The sequence below is a fragment of the Mesoplodon densirostris genome, chromosome 7 (genome assembly GCF_025265405.1).
Source record: "Mesoplodon densirostris isolate mMesDen1 chromosome 7, mMesDen1 primary haplotype, whole genome shotgun sequence".
Lineage (NCBI taxonomy): Eukaryota > Metazoa > Chordata > Mammalia > Artiodactyla > Ziphiidae > Mesoplodon > Mesoplodon densirostris.
In genome coordinates this window covers 55,856,729-55,872,363 of record NC_082667.1, presented here as the reverse complement: position 1 = coordinate 55,872,363, position 15,635 = coordinate 55,856,729, and the positions used below count along the sequence as shown (strand labels likewise).

At 43.1% G+C, this 15,635-nt stretch overlaps 1 protein-coding gene across 1 annotated transcript in view; it reads right to left on the bottom strand.

Moving 5' to 3' along the window:
• Nucleotides 1-12,581, bottom strand: part of PAK1 (p21 (RAC1) activated kinase 1) — an 86,573-nt gene extending 73,992 nt beyond the window's left edge. Inside the window, exon 1 of the mRNA XM_060102954.1 lies at nt 12,399-12,581. The gene's annotated coding sequence lies outside the window, so the exon portion shown is untranslated. The remainder of the gene's footprint in view (nt 1-12,398) is intronic.
• Between the last annotated feature and the right edge of the window lie 3,054 nt (nt 12,582-15,635).

Here is a 15,635-nt window from a genome sequence, read left to right as displayed (position 1 = left end):
CTCCTTCAACTGCTCTTTTTTTTTTTTTTTTTTTTTTTGCCGTACGCGGGCCTCTCACTGTTGTGGCCTCTCCCGTTGCGGAGCACAGGCTCCGGATGCGCAGGCTCAGCAGCCATGGCTCACGGGCCCAGCCACTCCGCGGCATGTGGGATCTTCCCAGACCGGAGCACGAATCCGCGTCCCCTGCCTTGGCAGGCGGACTCTCACCCACTGCACCACCAGGCAAGCCCCTCAACTGCTATTTCTTCTATGAAGCCCTTTTGAAATGTTCTCACCTTCAAGAAGTTAAGGTCCCCTCTTCCACACTCCAAAGGCAATGGGTATATTGCCAGGTTATCACATTTATTTTTACTGTTATAATTATCTTCGCCAGGAAGAATGTAACCCAAAGGTCAGGCACGATTTTGTCACCTTTGTAATCCAAAAGAGCCTAGTATAGTATCTAACTCAACAGTGGGTTCAATAAATATTTCTATTAATCAAAAGTTTGACAAAGTTATATACCTTGCCTTTAAGGAATTCAGTACAGACAAAATTTTAAGGTCCTTTGCAATCTTTGATATTGAACTGCCTCACAAACTAAGCCACTGTACCTGGACACAGCTTGCATTCAAACCACACTTCAGAAATCTCTGTTCTCCTGAATTTGCCAAGTAGTCTCTTACCCTCCTCTTGCCCTACCCCCCCCACCCCCAATGCTTCTTGTCAGTGATTTCTCCCTCCTCTGACTGATGAAAATCTTACTCATCTTTTAAGATCAAATTTAAACTTCATCTGTTTATATAATTCATCCTGACCTACCTCTGACAAACCCACTGCTCCTTACTTCTCTTTTTGAACAAAAGAAATCAAGTAAGCAAGGACAATCTTGTTAATCTAGAGTAACTCTGGGTGGTGTGATTTTTATCCATTTCTTCCAGTTTCATTTTGCAGATTTGTCTTTGCTTTCCCTCCCAGCCCCAACTCAAGTCCCTCAGCACCCCCAAAGAGAATTTCTACTGGCCCAGCTCTCAAGAGTACCTTCCCACTCCAGACTGCCAGTTCCAAAATTACACTCCCTGCAGCCACCTGATACCCTAAGCAGGCCCTTCCTTGCCTCTTAGGTCCTTCAGCCAAAAGCTTCATTGAATATTACTCCTTTTCAGAATGACAGCCCAGGATTGCACCAAGAAAGGCTTCATCAACCTTTCTGATAAGGCTTTTCTTCATTTCTCAGTTCTTCCACTGTGTTTGGAGAACTCTTAGGTGGTAGATCACCACTTTCAAAAAAAATTCTAAATTATTAAAACCTAAAATCTGTTGTTGGAATACAATGTTTGAATACTCTGTACCACATTCCAGCCCAGGTCATCTAGCCTGTGCTTGAAAACTTCCAGTGATAGGAAATCTACAGTCTCACAAGTCAGCCTATTCTATCTTTGGTGACCTCATTTAGAGAGCCCTCACTTATATTGTTTTTTTTTTTTTTGGTTTTGGTTTTTTTTGCAGTACGCGGGCCTCTCACTGTTGTGGCCTCTCCTGTTGCAGAGCACAGGCTCCGGACGTGCAAGCTCAGCAGCCATGGCTCACGGGCCCAGCCGCTCCGCGGCATGTGGGATCTTCCCGGACCAGGGCACGAACCTGTGTCCCCTGCATCGGCAGGTGGACTCTCAACCACTGTGCCACCAGGAAAGCCCTCACTTATATTGTTTTATCTTCTCACACTGAATTGAAATTATTTGTTTACACATTTGCCTCTCCCTGCACTTCCCTTCCCTGCCAGACTTAAGACTATGAACTCCTCAAGAACAAAGTTCAGTGATCGCAATCCCCAACACCAGGCCTGGCACAGAACAGGTAATCAGTAAAGATTTGTTGAACAAATGAACAAGCAAATGAATAAATAAAAGAACAACAAATGAACAAACACTACTTCCATCTATTATTTCTAAATCCTATGAGGGCTACTCAGCGAAAGTCTATTGCCTCTTCCCAGACAGAACTTTACGTACCTGAAATCATCTCTCAAGATTCCCCCCACCGCCCAAAATCTATTTTCTCAATGCTAAACATTGCCAGTACTTTCAACTATACTCACAGAACACAAGTTTGTGCCTTCTTGAACCTTTCCTTTGAACTTACTTGGACTTAATATTTTTACACTACTTTCCAGTTTCTCTGCAGCCCTTCATCCAGTCCTTTCCTATGGCTTCTGCACAAGTCTTTACTCTCTTTACACTTCATAGATCCACTCAGAGGTCATTTTGTCCATCTATACCTAGCACAATAATTAGCACATTTTAAAACCTACACTATTCTAAACTTTGTTTATAGGAAAACAAGTCCAAAATTTCAATCCTGATAGGAAAAAGAAGAAATTCTTTTTTTTTTAATTTTTATTGGAGTATAGTTGATTTACAATGTTGTGTTAGTTTCAGGTATATAGCAAAGTGGATCAGTTATACATATACATATATCCACTGTTTATTTTTAGATTATTTTCCCATATTGGCCATTACAGAGTATTGAGTAGAGTTCCCCATGCTATACAGCAGGTTCTTATTAGTTATCTATTTTACATACAGTAGTGTGTATGTGTCAGTCCCAATCTCCCAGTTTATCTGTCCCCACCCTTATCCCCTGGTAACCATAAGTTTGTTGTCTACCTCTGTGACTCTACTTCTGTTTTGTAAATAAGGTTCATTTGTACCCTTTTTTTTTAGATTCCACATACAAGCTATATTTGTCTTTCTGTGTCTGACTTACTTCACTCAGTATGACAATCTCTAGGTCCATCCATGTTGCTGCAGATGGCATTATTTTGTTCTTTTTTATGGCTGAGTAATATTCCATTGTATGTATGTACCACATCTTCTTTATCCATTCCTCTGTTGATGGACATTTATGTTGCGTCCATGTCCAGGTTATTGTAAATAGTGCTGCAACGAACATTGGGGTGCATGTATCTTTTTTTGAATTACAGTGTTCTCCGGATGCCCAGGAGTAGGATTGCTGGGTCATATGGTAGTTCTATTTTTAGTTTTTTAAGGAACCTCCATACTGTTCTCCATAGTGGCTGTACCAATTTACATTCCCACCAACAGTGTAGGAAGGTTCCCTTTTCTCCACACCCTCTCCGGCATTTATTGTTTGTAGATTTTTTGATGATGGCCATTCTGACCGGTGTGATGTTACCTCATTGTAGTTTTGATTTGCAAGAAATAACTCAGCTCTTGAATAACATGACCAAATATATAGTAAATCTTCTAGCAATCTCTGCAGGTCAAAGATTGGGGAGGATGACAAGCCAACGCCTTCTGACAAGCTGCAGAATAAAGCTAAGCCTGAGGCCAACATTTAGAATGAAAGTTCATCAATCTTAAGTCCAGCCCAAACATGTTTATATATTTCTATATTTGCCATTGGCTAGATCTGACGGATCTAAATGTAAATCAGAAGTAGCCTAGTTTAGGTCAGAATAGGTACAGCGGGGTGAGAATTACCTCAAGTATAGTTGGAAAATCCTTTGGCAGAGAGTCAGAAGACTTGAGTTCCAATCCCCACCTTTAAATTTCTGTGTGATCTTTGGCAATTTCTTTTGGCTTTTTGGACCTCCGTATTCCTGTTACGTGAGGGGGTCAGATTAGATGACCTCTAAGGTTGCTTCTGGCTTTGATGTTATGTGTATCTTAAAATGTTTACTAACCTTTATCTATCCTAGATGACAAACTGATATAACAGAGAGAAAGACAGATTGACCATGTATTACCAATGCCCCAGAGGCTCAGGGGGCCTAATAATTTATAAGCAACTAATTATACTGAAGTACTAATTATTAATCAACTGAATGACTCTATAATAAATGTAGGATCACTGTGAAGTTTCAAAAGGGCCACTGGCAGGGCGATATAGTAAAAAGATGACTGGAGTTAAAATCAGACAAGTTTAAGTCCTGGCTCTGTTATTTACTAGCTATAGTCCTAATAGAACTCTCTTCACCTATGAGTTGCAAACTGTTGTTTCCTCCTGAGCAGTCAGTCTCTAGACAGACACTGGTCAAGAGGCAACCAAGGAGGGGAAGTGATTTATGTTTCTTTTTCTACAAAAAGCATAAAGATACAGTGCTAGAGTAGAAAAAAGAGAAAGAAAACACTTTTCAAGTAGCCAGTATGTACAAGGTACTTTACGTACTGAACAAAACTGGTCAGGGATTCAGAGGAGTATGTTCACCAACAACTACTTCTTTCTACTTTACCACATCTGGATTCCACAGCCACAAGTATGAATCACAGCCAAGATAATCAAAGATTTTAAGATACACATAACATCAAAGCCAGAAGCAACCTTAGAGGTCATCTAATCTGACCCCCTCACGTAACAGGAACACGGAGGTCCAAAAAGCAGAAAGAAATTGCCAAAGATCACACAGAAATTTAAAGGTGGAGATTGGAACTCAAGTCTTCTGACTCTCTGCCAAAGGATTTTCCAACTATACTTGAGGTAATTCTCACCCTGCTGTACCTATTCTGACCTAAACTAGGCTACTTCTGATTTACATTTAGATCCGTCAGATCTAGCCAATGGCAAATATAGAAATATATAAACATGTTTGGGCTGGACTTAAGATTGATATTTACTAAATGTCTGCCACGAACTAAGCAACAGAGAAGATAAATAATTTCTTGGTCCTCAAATCAGCCATGTGAAAGTTATGTACACCTTTTACTGCAGTTGCAGGCTCTTCATTCAAGTACAATTCGAATAAATAATTTTTAATGAGTACTTACTTGTAAGGTGCTATGCCAGAAACTAGGGATATAGAGATAAATAAATGAATATGTTCCCAACTCTAGAGGTTCTCACGGTCTAGTAAGCAAGATAGACAGGAACTAGAAAACCATAATGTCAGGCCAATTGTGAACAGTGCTGTAGAACAGTACAAGCAGTAAAATGTCAGAAGAAACAGAAAGGAAAGACTATATTAAACCGAGGCCATCAGTGAGGCTTCACAGAAGAAGTGGTGTTAAGAGTAGGGGCTTAGGAGAATGCCCTGGTGATCCAGTGGTTAGGACTCCACACTTCCACTGCGGGGGGCATGGGTTCCATCCCTGGTTGGGAAACTAAGATCCCACATGCTGCGCAGTGCAGCCAAAAAAAAAAAAAGAGTAGAGGCTTAAAGAATAAATAGGTCAGACTAGTGGTCTTTGACTCTGGACTATTAGAATTCCCTAGGAGCTTTTTAAAACACCAGATGAAGTACTTAAGAGAGCTTTTTAAAACACTAGATGAAGTACTTAAGAGAAGAAGTATACTAATATCTGCAATTTACTTTGAAATGCATTTTTTAAAAGTAAGATACATTAATGGATGAACATAGGGATGTGATATAATATACATGTTAATATATAATATATAATGGATGTGATAAAGGAAGTTAACATGAAAATGTTAATGGTAGAAAAATCTACATGGCGATTACACAGTTATTCACTATAAAATTCTTTCAACTTTGCTGTATGTTTCAGATTTTCCTAATTAAAAAGTGGGGGCAGCAGGGGTGGGGGGGAATACCACTGCTTTAACTCTGATTTTAATTGGTCTGGGATAGGCCCAGGCATTGGTATATTACCTTGACCAAGGAAAACAGACAATAAAATGAATGATTTTGACAGAGAACGATGACGGCAAATATATCCCAGACCATAGGAATAACATGCGTGAGAGTACAGTGTGGTAGAACGCAACATGAAGGTGAAAAAGTAGGACACAGCAATCACAGAGGACCTTTCATTTTCTGCAACACATACAGCGCTAGTCAGAAAAATGGTCCTTTCTAAGCAGTTCTAGATCTGTACAATGAATGTCCCATGTTAAAAATAAAAGATGACGCTGTTGATTAAAAAAGGCTGATGTATGACAATGAGAAAAGAAGTGTTGCCTGGAGGAGGGGACCAGCTGCTATCCATCTGCACTGACGACTCTGTGGTGCCTTGAGCTCACACAATGGGACTTGGAATTTAGGAGAGTTCTCTAAATTGCCTAACAAAGTTGCTAAAATTCTTTTAAGAGTATCCCCATTGAAACTCCTGGACTAACCGTCTTTACAAACAGGGTTTCAGCCATCACCTGGGGCTGATATTTTAATAACCACTAACATTAATGGAGTTTACAAGAAAGCCTGGAAATCTATTTGGTTGGTATCATTTTTCTCATTCATTCATGTAAATATTTATTTATTTATTTATTTATTTTCTTTTTGCTGTATGCGGGCCTCTCACCGTTGTGGCCTCTCCCGTTGCGGAGCACAGGCTCCAGACGCGCAGGCCCAGCGGCCATGGCTCACGGGCCCAGCCGCTCCGCGGCATATGGGATCCTCCCAGACCGGGGCACGAACCCGTATCCCCTGCATCGGCAGGCGGACTCTCAACCACTGCGCCACCAGGGAGGCCCCATGTAAATATTTATTCATCACCTACTGTTTGCCAGACTGTGTTAGGTGCTGGGGATAAAAGAGTGAACAAATCAGAAGAAGCAAAATCTCAGAGATGCTGCCAGCCACCCAGGGTCACACAGCTAGTGGAGAGCAGAGGCAGGAACCTGAGATAAAGTCTGTGTGACTGCAGAATCACCTCTCTTTCCACTACACCATACCTCACTGTTCACTCTAGAGGCAAAGGAATGGACTAGATAACCTTTAATATTACCTCAGGCCATTATTTAAATGAAGATGGGGAAGGAAAAAAGAAATAAAACCTATCTCATGTATTAATCACATTTCTCAGTTCCAACAACTCAGAGCTGCTAAGACTGGCATGCTCAACACTCCACCCGAGACTGGGGAGTACTGCATGCCCTTGACACCTGGTTATGAGAATCTGATCTTTAATTAAATTGTACCAGGAGGTTTTCTTTGGCAGAAGCCTGGAATGCTACAGTCCTGAATTTGCTGAGGGATGTCCTTCTGACAAGTCAAAGACATTCCCGCTATGCAGCCTCCAGCCACTCGCACTGGTTTAGCAACTGCTGAGGTAGCAGGGAGGAAAACTGGAAGCTCTTTCTGAGCTGTTAGGAAAGCTACTTTAATTTTTGACCCTCAGTTCCCTCTTTTTTATCCTTTTTTTTTTTTTTCTGCGGTACGCGGGCCTCTCACCGCTGCAGCCTCTCCCGGTGCGGAGCACAGGCTCCGGACACGCAGGCTCAGCGGCCATGGCTCACGGGACCAGCCGCTCCGCGGCATGTGGGATCTTCCCGGACTGGGGCACGAACCCGTAGTCCCCTGCATCGGCAGGCGGACTCTCAACCACTGCGCCACCAGGGAAGCACAGTTTCCTCTTTTTTAAAATACAAATAGGATTGTCTATTTTACACAGCTATCATGAGAGTTGAAAAGCATATGTAAAAGCTCCTAGCATGCTGCCTGACACAAAATAGATGTTCAAAAAACACCTGTTCTCGGGCTTCCCCAGTGGCGCAGTGGTTGAGAGTCCGCCTGCCGATGCAGGAGACACGGGTTCGTGCCCCGGTCCGGGAAGATCCCACATGCCGCGGAGCACCTGGGTCCGTGAGCCATGGCCTCTGAGCCTGCGCGTCCGGAGCCTGTGCTCCGCAACGGGAGAGGCCACAACAGTGAGAGGCCCGTGTATGGCAAAAAAACAAAAACAAAACAAAAAAAAAACACCTGTTCTCATCCCCCACTCATCTATTCAGTTTCATCTCTTCTATCTCTAAACTTGTCATTCCAAGCCAATCTGCTTTCAGGCTACTGCCTTTGCCCACACTGTTCTCTCTGCCTAAAATGTCCCAACTTGTCTGCCAAGAAAACTCCTACTCATTCTTCAAGACCCGGCTTGACTCACTTCCTCTACAAAACATTCACACAGCCCTCCTATTTCTACCTTGCCCCAAATTTAATAGCATTTTATACATAATTCTAGGGAGCAGGTTCCATATTTCATGATATCAACCTCACCAGACCATGAACAAGTCAAGGGACAAAACTAAGTCTGATTAATGTCTATGTCCCCGAGTCCCACCCAGCATAGACCTGGCACAACTAGGTAATTAGTAACGGTTTACTGACTAAAAGGCAGCCTGGTTTAGAGAAGAAAAACACAGGAGTTGGAAGGATCTTGAAAAATCAGCTAGTTCCAAATCTTTATTTCATAGTTCTAACATGAAACCCATAAGGGTATACAACTTAGTTAAGATCACTCAATGAAATAGAATACCTGGAAAACTTCCTACATTGGAGAGGTATGAGAGGCAGCAAAGTGAAATGGAAAAAGCAGAGAAATTTGGAGTCAGAGACTTAAATTAACTTACGCTGATCCTATACCTTCACCCTCTCCTCCCCCTACCAATAATACTACACATCTTCCTCACCCCTGTCACCCCTGCAGATAGTCACTAGAGTGACTCACAGAAACCAGCACCAAATGTCTTATAATCCTCCTCCTACCATCTTGGGAAATCCCTGACCTGTATCCCCCGTTGAGCTATTCCCAATAGTTAAGGGAAAAATTCAAATTTAAGCTTCAAACCTCCAGCCCTCCCCATGGATGGCCTGAACTGAGAAAATAATCACTAAAACCTGAGGCTCATACAATCTGAGAGCTGAAGGAACCAATAAGGTGATCTAGTTTAACCTCCCAAGAAACACTGGAATCTATTCTGCTGTCTCCTAGATGGATGATCTTCCAGTCAACCTGCCTGAACATATCCTATGATTTCCCACACTGCCACATGCTGCCTCAAAGGAACATATTCTCTTGGAAGTATTAGGAACAACAGAATGAAAATAGACTGTCCTCTCTCCTTTAAAAGAGAATCACGACTAATTTAATCAAGCTTCCAGTGTCCATGTACTTCAGACAGCCTTGACCACCCAAACTCTCATACCCAACCTTTTCTGTATGTCCTCTAATCTGACCAAATTCCTCAACCCTTTCCTGACTCTGGATCCCTCCCACTATTTCCTCTGGAACTTCCCATTTGTCATGGGCTCATTCCCCTTGCCTCTTTGCCTTAAAAGAAATTTGGTTATCTCCTGAGAAAGAGACTTCTCTAGTAGCTCTCTCAACTGAAGGCTGTTTTCTCTCTTACACCCAACCTATCAGTGTGGTCCTTAATTTTCAGTGCCATTACCAAACCACTCCTTTTTCTTCCTCTTGTAAAACCTCTGTTCCTTTGAGTAGCCTCCACTGGCTGCTATCACACTCCCTTGCTGCCTAATACCTACTTCCTGGACACTCCACCCAAAGGTCCTTAGATCAGTGTTCTTCTGTACCCTTCCAGTTAACATTCTAGGTGATTCAACAGACACAATGATGACACTTCTAACACTCTGGCTATCTCATTTGCTGACCTATAGTCCAAGTTAACCAATACTCCTATGATCACACCCTGGACCTTATCCTCAAAATGTTCATTGACACCAATATCTAGAGAGAATTATATATACTCCAAACACAACCTCCTATCCATGTAGCTCACTTGTTCAAGAACTTCCACTACAATTCCCAGACTTTATTTTGAGCTCCAATCCACTATCGGTTAGTCCCCACTACCGTCACTTCCTTTTTTCCCTAAACATAGTCCAACAAAATCACTTAAACATCAAAAACCATCAACCCAGGCTTCCCTGGTGGTGCAGTGGTTGAGAGTCCGCCTGCCGATGCAGGGGACGCAGGTTTGTGCCCCACTCCGGGAAGATCCCACATGCCGCGGAGCGGCTGGTCCCGTGAGCCATGGCCGCTGAGCCTGCGCTTCCGGAGCCTGTGCTCCGCAATGGGAGAGGCCACAACAGTGAGAGGCCCGCGTACCGCAAAAACAAAACAAAACAAAAAAAACCCATCAACCCTCTAAAATTCAACAACAAAAAACCCAAAAAACCCAATTCAAATATGGGCTAAGGATTTGGATAGACATTTCTCCAAAGATACATGAATGGCCAATAAGCACATAAAAAGATGCTCAACATCACTAATATTTAGCGAAATGCAAGCCAAAACTACGAGACACCACCTTATACCCTTAGGATGGTTACTATCAAAAAACCCCCAGAAAACAACAAGTGTTGGTGAGGATGTGGAGAAACTGGAACCCTTATGAATTACTGGTAGAAATATAAGATGGTACAGCCACTATGGAAAACAGTAGAGTGAACAGTTCCTCAAAAAATTAAAAATATTACAGAATTACCATATGATCCAGCAGTTCTACTTCTGGGGTATATACCCCAAAATATTGAAAGCAGGGTCTGTAAGAGCTATCTGTACACCCATGCTCATAACAGTACGAACAATAAACTATTGGCTAAGGGAGGGGGTGAATGAGAGGCCCAGTTGATGCTCATTTTAGGAAGGTAAATCTGATAAAAAAACAAAAACAAGAAAAATCAACCCCCTTGCCTTCTCTCCCTTTCCAAAATTCAATTGGCAAAATCCCAGCTTTGGGATGGTTGAGCTCCAAACTGTCTCTCTACTGAAAGAGCTGAGTATCCTAGAGAACATTACCTGGTTGACTGCTTTAGCTTGAAAATTATGAGGCTCTCCCTACTTATGATTACCTTGCCTCAAATGAGCATCAACTGGGCTTCTCATTCACCCCTTCCCTTAGCCAATGAGCCAACTTTCAATGAGAAAACAGAAATCTTTGCAGAAGATCTCTATCTTCCCACTCCTAAATCTGTATGCTTCCCTGCACTGTACCACCCAGTTACAATGAAGGAGGTGACCCTTCTCCCATCAAAAGCCATCCTCTCATTCTCTCTTCTCCCTCTACTCCTTTGCTTGTACTCCCTCCTCTCACCTGGAATGATCTCCTCCTTCAGCAGCTACATTAATTAATCAATCTCTCTCTCTCTCTCTCTCTCTCTCTCTCTCTCTCTCTCTCTCTCTCTCACACACACACACACACACACACATTCAGTCATTCCACAAACACTTATTTAGCATCTACAGTGTACCAATACTAATCTAGCTGAACAGGACCAAGTCCCTGTGTTCATGAACTTTATGGATTAGTAAGAGAAGCAAAGAAATAAGCAAATAAATATACAATGTCAAGTCCATAATAAAAATTAAAGAGTAGTTCGTGTGAATATGAAGGGACAGGGATGGGGATGGTACATAAGATAGTGATCAGGAAAAATCTGCTATGAAGAGGAAAGGATTAGAAAGGCGAAGCATGAGAGGAAAGGGATTAGAAAGGGGAGCAGTAAGAAGGGAGAAAGTGGGGATGGGAGAAAAGGTGGGTAGGGGGCAGGGCAGGAAAAATGATCAGGAGTAGGAAGTAGAAAGAAAAGTGGGGAGAAGATGATAAGGGGGTAGAGTCACAGAAAAAATGGGGGGAGGAAGGCAGTCCAAAATAATCAAGGTAGGTTAGTATCAGGCCTGACATGTGTTTCTTGGTTTCAGATGATCAAAAAGGAAAGAATTATAGTGATTAAGACATTACACAGCCTCAAGGTCTGTCATTAGCTTGACAGAGTAAGGAGGAAGCTCCAGAGAAGACAGCCGAGTTTAAAGCAGCTTTATGCCCAAGTATCAAACAATTGGCCAGTTTGGAGAAAAACCATTAATATACCTTGATCTGCTTCTTCCCAACCCCATCTCCCTACACCCAATATACCCACACTCAACACTAAAATAATCAGCATTCTCAACCTCTGCCTCGTCTGTGAAGTCACTGGGTCCTGAACAGCCCAGTAAGATGCCATTCAAAAGACTGGCTGGAAGACAGGGTACCAAGGTCTGTTTCCCAAGTTTACCTATCTCCTACAGTGTTGAGGGGGACATTTCTGTAGTCCATTCTAGGCCTTTTACCAACTCACCTGTCCAAAAGGCAGTTTGACAGCCTGAAAATGCCAGAGTCACAAACAAAATGTCAAGCCCTTCATTGCACAGATAAGGAAACTGAGGCCCCACAGAGGCTGCCTGAACAGGACCAGCCCTCCCACCCCACCCCAGGTCTCCCAGCTCTCAGTTTACTCCACCTCTTAACAAGTCACTTATAATGCAATGCCCCTCCCCAGCACCCAAGAGAAAAGCCCCCATGGTCCCAGTAGGCCATCCGCTAATCCAAGGCTGAGGAAAGCATCACCCTAGCCGCCAAGCAGAAGGGTGCTTGCAAAGGGGCAAGGCTCCTGAGGCAGAACAAGTTCCCCCAAAACCAGCTTCCCCTTCACACCCTTCCCTAGCCAGAGCTCTGATTCCAGTGCTGGCCTAGGCCTGGGTGGGCTCATCTGGGGGTTCCACCCTAAACCCCTTCTCTCACTTAGGGTCTCTTAAAGGAAGAGACCCTAAATCTACCGGACCCGCGTCACCACTCCCCGGAAGCCAGCAGAGACGTGTCCCCACCCACCCCCGCCCGCCCCAGCACCGCGCAGCTGAGCGCGCCCCAGGGTGGGCCAGCATTACCTGGTGGCGGGAGATGGCCCCGGCATCTCTGCCTACGGTTTTTGTAGCAGAGCCGCACCTCCCTCACGCCTGGCCGGGCGCGCAACACCCTGGGCTCCACCCAGGTGGCTCTACTTGGCTGGGGCCGGGCTCCCAGCAGCTCGGCCGCCCCAGCTCTGGCTCCGGGGCGCAGCACGCTCCCGCCCTCGCAGGGCGCAGCGAAAGCTCTGCTCCAGGGTTGGCGAAGCAGAAGGGGCGGGGAAATAAGGGAGGGAAGGAGGCGGGAGAAAACCGCGCTTCTCCTTTCTGCAAAGAGGCTCTGAGGAAAGGCGGGGAGACTACTACCTTGCCACCCTCTCAGCTATTCTCCCCAACCTAGTCTTCAGCAGGGGGTAATTTCTCAGTGAATCCAGGCTTTCCAGGGACTGCCAGAGCTTCCTAGGTGGGCCCCAGAGTCCAGGAAGAGAACCAGAGCTCCCCTGTGCCTTAGTTTCTCCAGCTGGGTCTGGACTCCAGGACAACTCAAATCAAACCATTCTAGCATTCTATCAGATTAGGCTTCAAGGAAAGAAATGCACCCACCCACCGCCTCCAACAAAGGTGTCAGGTTCTAATTCTAATGCCCTAGGGAAAACACTGGGTGGATGCTTATAGCTGCTTCTAAGCAAAGAAAGCTCAGCAGCAGCTACCATTTATTAAGTGCTGTTGTGTACCAGGTACTTTACAAAATCTTCTGTCTATCTCACCACAATCTTATGAAGTAGACACACTACCAATTCACATGTGTCAAAACTGAGTTCCAGGAAGAATACGGTTTTGTACAATAAGAATTTCTTAAACACATATTGTGAATCAGGCATTGTAAAGGGCCCTGAGCAGAACAATACAGAATATTTACCAACACTGGCCAGACCCCCTAAATACTAGTAGTGCCCCCCAATAATTGAAACAATAAAAAAACACCTTCACACATTTCCAAATGCTCCGTAGGACGTAAAATTACCTCGTCAACTACCCCTCTATGTCTTGCTCTTGAGAGAGATGTCAGGAGTCAGATTATGCAGGGTCTCTTGTGGGTCATAACTAGGAGTCTGGGTTTTGTTCTAGGTTTTAGCAATGGGAAAGCTTTGGAAGGTTTTAAGCAGAATGACAAGGTCTAATCTATATTTTTAAAAAATCGCTGACTGCCGAATGGAGAACAGAGGGGAGAGTTATGGAAATAAGACAAGTCAGTAGATTCTTTCAGAACTCCAGGCAAAAGAAGACGGTAATGATTTAGAATAACATATTGGAAGAAGAGATGAGAAGAAACAAGAATATTCTAAACATACAGCTTGGAAGAAGCAGCAGCCGAACTTGGTAAAAGACAGGATGTGATGAGTGAGAGAGGGCAGTGACTTCCCCAAGACCACACAGCTGGTAAATGACTGAGTCATTCCAACTTTGGTCTGACTCCTAAGCCTATGCTTTATTTCTCTCTGCCATGTCAGTCATCTTTGTATTGACTACCATATCCCTCTCCCTACAGCCTGGCAAAGAGCAGGTAACCAGCATTATGTCTGATCAATAATTTAAATGTACTAGAGAGAAATTTTCCCTAACAGATGTCTACACCTCCATTTGATATGCCCAAAGTAATCTAATTGCAGAAGGATGTAGAGGAAGAACTCCAGGAGGACAGAAAGAGCTCTTCTGTTAAGTATTTTTCACCTTTCCCAGACCCTGAGTACTTGTGCTATTCCAACTATCAGAGTCTCAAATTTGGTAGAGGAGACAGGAAATTTCTTGGCGATCCCCGTGCCCACACAGAGAATCGGTCAGTGATACAGACTGCAGGGATCTGCTGCACTCTGAGAACTCAGCTTCAAAGTAGTTTTAGGATGTTCTTTTGGGCCCACACCCTTGTCCTTCAGCTTATGAATGAGAGGAGAACCAAAAAGAGTCCGCAGTCTTGGACAGAGTGTTTCAAAGTAATCATCAATAATCATAACATCTGACCTTACCCAACTTCCCATCCCATGCAGCATTTGCTCTTACAGATAGGCTCTGCTGGAATATGCAGGAACAGAAAGCTCATCTGCAACGAGCACTATGAGACAGTGCTTCCTAATATTCAGCCAGGTGCCTCTCTGTAAACTTCCAATTCTGGCCACTAGAGCACTCAGAAAACGTCCTTCAACGCCAAATCATATTAAAGGCTTTCAGATATGTGTATATGGTGATCTATCAAGGCCATGCACATTTTCTCTTCTCCAGAATAAACACACTCAGTTCTTTTAATCATTTGTTCATTCAATAACTATTTAAGCATCTTGTACAAGCCACCAGAGACATACACACCATCGAACAGGACTACACCTTCAAGAAGTTTATGGTTTGAGTAGGGTGGTTTTTAACTCGCCCTGTGTATCAATATTACCAGGGAAGTTTTAAAAATATATACTGAAGTCCTAGCAGAGATTCTGACTCAACTGGTCTGGGATGTAGCCTAGGCAACGTATCTGATCAATATAACTATAGCTACATATAGATATCTATCAGAGGACTAACACTACCTGATTTCAAGACTTACTATAAAGCTACAGTGATAAAGGTGGTGTGTTATTGGCGAAAAGACAGACAGATATATCAGTGGAACAGAACAGAGACCCTAAATAGACATACACAAATATAGTCAACTGATACTTGACAAATGAGCAAAGGAAATTCAATGGAGAAAGAACATTCTTTTCAATGAATGGTGTGAGAACAACCTGACATCCACCTGCAAAAAAATTTAGACACAGACTTCACACTTTTCACAAAAATTAGCTCAAAATGTATCCACAAACCTTAATGTAAAATGTAAAACTATAAAATGACTAGAAGATAACAAAAGAGAAAACCTAGATGACCTTAGATTGGGTGATGGCTTTTTAGATACAACAACAAAACCACAGTCCATAAAAGAAAAGGTTGATAACTTGGACTTATTTAAAAATTATAACTTCTGTTCTGCCAAAGACAGTATTAACAGAATGAAAAGACAAGTCATAGACTTGGGAAAATATTACCAAAACACACATTTGATAAAGTACTTATATTCCAAATATACAAAGAACTCTTAAAACTCAACAATAAGAAAACTAACAACCCAATCAAAAAATGGACCAAAAAAATCTGGACAGACGCCACACCAAAGAAGATATAGAGATGGCAAATAAGCACATGAAAAGATAATCAACATCATATGTCATTAGGGACTTGCAAATTAAAACA